At 42.3% G+C, this 8,711-nt stretch overlaps 1 non-coding gene across 1 annotated transcript; it reads left to right on the forward strand.

Annotated features, from left to right (window-relative positions):
- The first annotated feature begins 1,833 nt into the window (after positions 1 to 1,833).
- On the forward strand, positions 1,834 to 1,906 carry TRNAE-UUC. The gene has a single exon. It is a non-coding gene; the product is annotated as a tRNA-Glu (tRNA).
- Positions 1,907 to 8,711: the final 6,805 nt, after the last annotated feature.

Here is an 8,711-nt window from a genome sequence, read left to right on the forward strand (position 1 = left end):
CCCATCAGGGACCCTGGAGAGGAAGAGGCTCCTGCAGAGAAAGGCAGGCCTCTCAGGTCCCTGCCAGCTTCTCTGTAATCACAATCATCAAGGCTCCCTCTGGTCTTTCTCATGGATCTCCCAAGCCTTCTCTTTCCTTGAATAATCTAGAAAGCTCACAGCTTGGCATTCAAGGCCCAGCATCATCCAGTCTTACCAGACCATCCCCTGGAGGAGGCAATGGCAGCCCACTCCAGTATTCTTGCTTGGGGAATCCCACGGACAGAGGAGCCCGTAGGGCACAATTCACAGGGCCGTGGAGAGTCGGACACGACTGACTTGTGTGGACTGAGGGAGAGACTTGGGGACTGGTGCTCAGGGCCCTGGGGCTTCCGTGCTGGCTCAGCGGTAATGCAGCAGACCCAGGAGATGCAGGTCCAATCCCTGGGTTGGGAAGATTCCCCTGGAGAAGGGAATGGCAACCCACTCCAGTATTCTTGCCTGGACAGAAGAGTCTGGCGGGCTACAGTCCATGGGGTTGCAAAGAGTCGCTACAGTTGCTGCAGCCACTACAGTCCATGGGGTCGGACACAACTGAACAACAACAACGATACAAAATCTTACCTTATTTATTTCCGAGGACTGAGGCATGCGGATATGTCAGACCCTTTTTCTGAGTCAGTTCAGTTCAGTTTAGTTGCTCAGTCATGTTCAACTCTTTGCAACCCCATGGATGGCGCATGCCAGGCTTCCATGTCCATCACCAACTCCCGGAACTTACTCAAACTCATGTCCATTGAGTTGGTGATGCCATCCAACCATCTCATCCTCTGTCGTCCCCTTCTCCTCCTGCCTTCAATCTTTCCTAGCATCAGGGTCTTTTCCAAGGAGTCAGTTCTTCACATCAGGTGGCCAAAGTATTGGAGTTTAAGTATTGGAGTTTAAGCTTTAGCATCAGTCCTTCCAATGAACACCCAGGACTGATTTCCTTTAGGATGGACTGGTTTGATCTCCTTGCTGTCCAAGGGACTCTCAAGTGTCTTCTCCAACACCACAGTTCAAAAACATCAATCCTTTGGTGCTCAGCTTTCTCTTTAGTCCAACTCTTATATCCATACATGACTACTGGAAAAACCATAGCTTTGACTAGACAGACCTTTGTTGGCAAAGTAATGTCTCTGCTTTTTAATATGTTGTCGAGGTTGGTTGTAACTTTTCTTCCAAGGAGCAAGCTTCTTTTAATTTCATGGCTGCAGTCACCATCTGCAGTGATTTGGGAGCCCCCCCAAAATAGTCTATCACTGTTAAACATTCTCAACTATTTCATTGCAGGGACTTCCCTGGCAGTCCATTGGTTAGGACTTTGACTGTGTTTTCTCATCTCTCACACTGGTTTTAGCTCCTCGCTGAATGGATGGCTTGTTTTTTAATCATACAGAGTCTGAAAGGGAGATCCTTTCTCTGCAAACATGATGAATTATTTATTGGCCACATAGGAAATGATGGGCTTGGTAGCTGGATACAAAGGTGTGAACACTTGGATAATTGTACAGCTGGAGATGTGAAGTTTGGGATCATAAATGGGTACATGCTAACCGAGGATGTATAAGCTGCTAAAATCCTGAGTTAGGTGGTTTTCCACTGACCCAGGTGCTGAATGGTAGGAATTGCATGGAATTCTGCTGCTGCTGCTAAGTCGCATCAGTCGTGTCCGACTCTGTGAGACTCCGTAGACGACAGCCTACTAGGCTCCGCCGTCCCTGGGATTCTTCAGGCAAGAACACTGGAGTGGGTTGCCATTGGCTTCTCCGGCATGGAATTCTAAGGAACAATAAAGTTAAAGGGTTGAAGAATTCCCTGGTGGTCCAGGGGTTAGGACTCTGTGCTTTCACTGCAGAAGTCCCAGGTTCAATCCCTGGTCAGGGAGCTAGGATTCCTCAAGCCATATGGCGTGGCCAAAAAATTGAAATAAATACAAGGTTGGATGAGGGAAGCACCTTTAGAATGAGGGGCTGCTAGTCAGATAAGTAGAAGTCTAACTAAAAGGAACAGCATCCAGAATTCAAGGCAGAATTTCTAAGAGGCAGGGATGTGTCAACATTGTTAGAGAAACAGGCAAGGTCCAATCATGACGTTGGTGCCTGCTATGACCTTAGTCAGGGCAGGTTCTGGTGAGAATTGGTGGCAGAAGCCAGATCAGAGAGGATTAAAGAGTTAATACACAGAGAGGAAGTGAAGATAGTAAGTGAAGGCTTCTTAAAAGAAGCTTGGAGAAGATAAGAAGATAATGGAGTGGTAGCTAGAGGAGAGACTGAATTAAAGGACAGCTTTTTAAGGAAAAAAGATTCTAGCATCTTTTTAGACAAAGATAAATTTCTGTCATCTTTTTCCTTTCCTTACATTAGTGCAAAAAAAGTCTACCTTATCAGTTTAGGAATCTCTATTTTCATCCGTCTCTCTCTGTCTCTCTCTCTTTTTTTAAGCGGAGAAGAGAGAGGGGCTTAAAAATTTTTTTTAATTTAATTCAATTCAATTTTTTTTTTTTTTTTGGCCATTCCACTTGGCTTGCAGGATCTTAGTTCCCCAACAAGGGGTTGAACCCAGGTCCCCTGCAGTGGAAGCATGGAGTCTTAACCACTGGACCACCAGGGAAACCCCTCATCCATCTTTTTATCTCTTTTTTTAATCTTTAATTTTCCATTAGATTCTCCCTCCCCTTCTCTCTATCATGTTTCACACCTCTCCTGTTTCTTTTTCTCTTTCATTTCCTTCTTTCTCTCTTCTGCCTTTTCCTTCTTTCTCCCCCAGCCCTTTTATTTAAAAAAAAAAGACTTGATATAAAATGAAGACTATTTCTATTACTATTAAATCTATTTTTAATAATAATATTTACATTGTTATTAAATCATCATATTATTATTAACATTTATATTACTGTTAAATCTATTTCTAATCTTTCCCCATTTTACTCAGTATCCTTATAATAGTTTAAAACATTTTGTTTTTCATAAATAAGCTTCAACAAATATATACTTAATACTCCGATAATGTTTTTCTGGACTTTTAAAAATAATGAGAATGACAAAGGAGAGAGTTGGATGACAGGTGAGTCTGGGTCTGGTTATTTCTCTGTCCCAATACAAAAGCTTGCCTGAAACAGAAACAATCATCAATCCCAAATTCTCCAGTCTATATAGGTCAGTGTGGGTCTAGTCCTAACCAGGAAATTCAGGGATAGGCTATTGATGATGACAGCTGGAACAATGAATGCAATTAGTATTGCTTTAAAATGACTTTTATAATTCCCCCAGCTTCCTGTTTAGCAAATTAAAATGTGGTCACTGAAGACAAGTTTTAAAAGTCTTGTCTACAGCAAAGTGGTCTGTAGCTTAGTGATTCAGTTATACATATACATGTATCTATTTTTTTTAATTCACTTTGTTGTACACCTGAAACTAAAACAACATAATTAATCAACTATACTTCAATATAAAATAAAAATTGAAAGAAAGAAAGTGCATTGTCCATAAGAAGTGTTCCTACCATTCCTATGCTGAGAATATAACCAAACTTTTCTGGACTCAAAAAAAAGTATATAAGGTCACGTACAATACAAGTAAAATAAACTATTAAATAATCTATTAACCAGAGTTAATCAATATAAGGAGATCAAAACATTCAATGCTAAAGAAAATCAACCCTGAATATTCATTGAAAGGACTGATGTTGAAGCTGAAGTTCTAATATCACCTGATGCAAAGAGCCGACTTATTGGAAAAGACTCTGATTCTGGGAAAGACTGAGGGCAGGAGAAGCTTGCAGCAGAGGGTGACATGGTTGGATGGCATCACCAATTCAATGGACGTGAGTTTGGGCAGACTCCAGGAGATAGTGAAGGACAGGGGAGCCTGGTGTGCTACAGTCCATGGGGTTGCAAAGAGTCAGACACAACTGAATGACTGAACAACAACAATCAGTATAAACATATTAGTCCCTATGCTTCTATTGTCATGTACGTAAATGTTTAACCATCTCACATTTGCCTGAGAAAAAAGAGGTTTTCCAGGATGTGAGACTTTCAGTGCTAAAGTCAGAAAAGTCCCAGGCTAGCTGGGATGAGCTGATCACTCTGTTATAGTTTTTGGTTTTGTTTTTTTTTTAAGCAAATGAGTTTTAATACATCTAAGTTTAACATCTTTTTTTTTTTTTTTTTATATATCCTTCAAGGGTAAAAGTTTTATTTTTGCGGAACTTTGTACTGCACATTTTCAAAGAGAGTTACATAAGAAAGCAAAATGTTACCCTCCCCTTATCCTAGAAATAAATAAGAAGGGAATAAAATTTCTTTTTTAAATCATGACACTTGGAAGTTTAAGTACATTTTAAAACTTTTAAAAACTGAAAAAATTTTAAATGTGTTTGTACCAGCATTTTTTTCCCTTTTTTTATTAGAGCATGATTAATTTACAAAGCTGTGTTATTTTCAGGTATACATCAAAGTGAATCTGCTATACTCTGTTAGGGTTTTTTGATGTGTTTTTTAAAAATTGTTTAAAAGAATGTGTTTTACACAAAGATGATGAAAATGTAGCACATGGCTTTCAAGAGGCAGCTCTTCCTTGGGTGGTCAGCCGCTGAGTCAGCTGACCAGCTTACCAGGGTCACCAGGTTATGAGACTCCCCACCCACCCAGCACTCACCAGGCAGGAGACAGAACTAGAGCTGCACTCAGCCCTAGCAGCTTGTCCATCGGCCTCAGAAGGCAGTCCCTTAAGTAGGTCAAAGGGCCCCCGCCTCCCCCACCCCAGGGCTTTGGCCTTATAGTAGTCCTTGGTAGACACTCAGTCATGTCTGACTCTTTGCGGCCCCCTGGACTATACAGTCCATGGACTTCTCCAGGCCACAATACTGGCGAGGGCAGCCTTTCCTTTCTCCAGGGAATCTTCCCAACCCAGGGATCGAGCCCAGGTCCCCTGCATTGCAGGTGGATTCTTTACCAGCTGAGCCACCAGGGAAGCCCAAGAATATTAGAGTGGGTAGCCTATCCCTTCTCCAGCAAATCTTCCCAACGCAGGAACTGAACCAGAATCCCCTGCATTGCAGGCAGATTCTTTACCAACTGAGCTATCAGGGAAGTCCTGTCCTTGGTAGAGACAGGGGCCAGTCATTGGCAGAGCAGGTCCCCTAACAGTCTCTTTTTTTTTTTTCAATTGAAGGATAATTGCTTTAAAATATGTGTTGGTTTCTGCCATACATCAACATGAATCAGCCATAGGTGTACATATGTGCCCTCCCTCTTGAACCTCCCTCCCACCTCCCTCCCCATCCCACCCCTCTAGGTTGTCACAGAGCCCCGGTTTGAGTTCTCTGAATCATAGAGCAAATTCCCACTGGCTGTCTATTTCACATATGGTGCCGTGTATTTGCAGGGCAGCGATGGAGATGCAGACATAGAGAACAGACTCATGGACCCGGGACGGGGTGGGAGAGGAGAGGGTGGAACCACTGCGGAGAAGCATGGAAATATGTACACTGTCAGGGTCTTTTAACAAGCTCGGTGCTAAAATAAAATAAAACAAAATAAAATAAAAAGCTCAGTGCTCTTCTACCACTGACTCCTCATTCCAGGAAGTATCACAGGCTCTCAAAGTAAATCCCCAGTTGATGAAACTTTTTCTGTTTCTCAGGGAAAGTGAAAGTGTTAGTCACTCAGTTGTGTCTGACTCTTTGGGACCCCATGGCCTGTAACACGTCAGGCTCCTCTGTCCTCCACTATCTCCCAGAATTTGCTCAAATTCCTGTCCATTGAGTCGATGACACTATCTAAACATCTCATCCTCTGCCACCCCTTTTCCTTTTGCCTTCAGTCTTTCCCAGCATCAGGGTCTTTTCGAATGAATTGGCTCTTTGCATTAGGTGGCCAAAGAACTGGAGCTTCAGCATTAACATTAGCCCTTGTAGTGAATAAGAAGGAGCCCAAGAAACAGGCAGAGAAGAGAGGTCACTAAATATAAACCTGTGATATTACTTAGTTCCAGTTTTTAAATTAAAATTTTCTTAACTGGATTTTCTAGTTAGTAGTTGAACAGAAGATGAATATAAAGAATTGAATGCAGAACCGAATGACTTAAGCGGTGTTATATTCCCTATTTCCCTGATGGGGAAACTGGGGGCTATAGATTAATGACTTGCCAAGGTCTCCAGTATTCTCGCCTGGAGAATCCCCATGGTCAGAGGAGCCTGGTCGCACAGAGTCGGACACAACTGAAGCAACTTACCACATACACATACAGGGTTTCATAGCCAGTAGATGTTGGAACGGGTCTTCAAACCCAGATCCACCTAATTTCTGAGTCTGGTCTCTGGCTGGGACACTTCCTGGTTGGGTTTCTACCTAGTCACATTACTGCAAGATCTGATGGAGATCAGCGTGGGCCTGGAAGCCTGTGGTAGTTCTAGACGCCACTTGTCTGGCTGCTGCCCTGGAGAAGATTCCTGCACTGAGACAGAGATTGTGCCTGATGACCTCTAGGTCGACTGACCATATAATTTATTCTCTAGACTGAAGCTCCGGAGAAGGCAATGGCAGCCCACTCCAGTGCTCTTGCCTGGAAAATCCCATGGACAGAGGAGCCTGGTGGGCTGCAGTCCATGGGGTTGCTAAGAGTCGGACACGACTGAGCGACTTCACTTTCACTTTTCACTTTTATGCACTGGAGAAGGAAATGGCAACCCACTCCAGTGTTCTTGCCTGGATAATCCCAGGGACGGGGGAGCCTGGTGGACTGCCGTCTATGGGGTCACACAGAGTCGGACACCACTGAAGCGACTTAGCAGCAGCAGCAGCAACAGACTGAAGTTCTGGGGAGTGAAAGGGGAGTTTACTGAATAAGCTTGGAATACCGTGAATTAGAACTAACTGTTAGATCTCTCCCAACTTTGGAAGTCTCATGGGCTCAGGATAAATTGAATATATGACATTATCAAGCTCTCAATTTCTGATGGACCTCTGAAGTTTCCTCTCCTGGAAAACCAGAAAAATTTCACAACACATCATTCACGGAGGTGCATGTCTTATCCAGAGTAACTCCACCATTTAAACTGACCATTATCTTCCAGTGCAGCCTAGTGTGGATGCATTATGGAATGTTATTTAAGAAACTATGAGGAAGAATGGATGAAGGAAGGCCAGCCAGGAATGTGGGGCAGTATATTCTTCTTTGAGGCAAGCATGGCCTTTTCTGGTGTGGATTTAACTTAAAATACTTCTAAATGATTTATGTGAGGTTCAGATACACAAGTGGAGCTATTTTAGTCATATCACATTTCCATTTTATTTTAGCATAATCAGATAGCTGTCACAGGCATTTTCCAGTGGGGCCACATTCCCTAAATCTTTTCTAAAAAGTATAGTTAGTTGTTGGTGATTCACATTTACTGTCCTTGAAGTAAAGTATAAAAGTCTTTTTAAAAAAGCATAGTTGATTTACATTACTGTATTAGTTCCTGGGGTGCAGGAAAGTGATTCAGCTTTACATAGACAGATCAGACACACACATACACACACACACATATATATATATATCTTTTTTCATATTCTTTACCATTCTGGGTTATCACAGGATACTGAATATAGTTTCCTGTGTAAAACAGTAGGACCTTGTTGTTTATCTATTTTATATATAGGAGTGTGTATCTACTACTCCCAAACTTCTGATTAGCCCCACAACTATCCACTCTCACTTTTGTCAATCATATCTTTGTTTTCCAAAGTGAAAGTGCTAGTCACTCAGTTGTGTCCAACTCTTTGTGAGTCTGACTATCACATGGACTGTGGCCTGCCAGGCCTCTCTGTCCGTGGAATTCTCCAGGCAAGAATACTGGGGTGGGTTGCCATTTCCTTCTCCAGGGGATCTTCATGATCCAGGGATCAAACCTGAGTTGCAGGCATATTCTTTACCATCTGAGCCACAGGGGAAGCCTTGAGTCTATTTTTGTTTAGTAAATACGTTCATTTATGTCATATTTTAGGTTCTATATACAAGGGATGGCGTGTGCTATTTGTCTTTCTGGTTACCTCACTTAGTATAATAATCTTTAGATTTTTCTATGTTGCTGCAAATGGGCTTATTTTGTTCTTTTTTATGGCTAGGTAATATTCTATTGTGTATGTGTACCACATCTTCTTTATCAATTCATCTGTTGATGGACATTTAGGTTTTTTCCACGTCTTGGCTATTGTGAACAGTGCTCCTACAAACATTGGGCTGCATGCATCTTTTTGAATTAGAGTTTTCTCCAGATATATGTTCAGGAGTGGGATTTCTGGATCATATATATATATATATTTGGACTGTTTTCCATGGTGGTTGCACTAGTTTACATCTCCACCAGCAGTGTGGAGGCTTCCCTCTCCTCCTCATCTCTACAGCATTTGCTATTTGTAGAGTTTTTCACAATGGCACCAAGATCCTTCCCTGAGGAAGCACCATCAGGATGTTTGAGGAGCATAAACTTCCATGAGAAGTTTTGGCCAGCTCATTATCTGCTTTCCACTCTCTTTTCCTAGCTTCCCCAGTGATAACATGCCCCTTTCCAATATCACAGTGCGCATTGTGTCCTATGCACTATTATCATCAAAACATCCTTCAAGTTTGCATAGACCAGGGTGGAAGTGGGTTCATCAGTGCCAGTTTTCTAGATTCCACATATATGTGTTAATATATGACATG

This window comes from Cervus canadensis, chromosome 29, assembly GCF_019320065.1.
Source record: "Cervus canadensis isolate Bull #8, Minnesota chromosome 29, ASM1932006v1, whole genome shotgun sequence".
NCBI classification, from domain to species: Eukaryota; Metazoa; Chordata; class Mammalia; order Artiodactyla; family Cervidae; genus Cervus; species Cervus canadensis.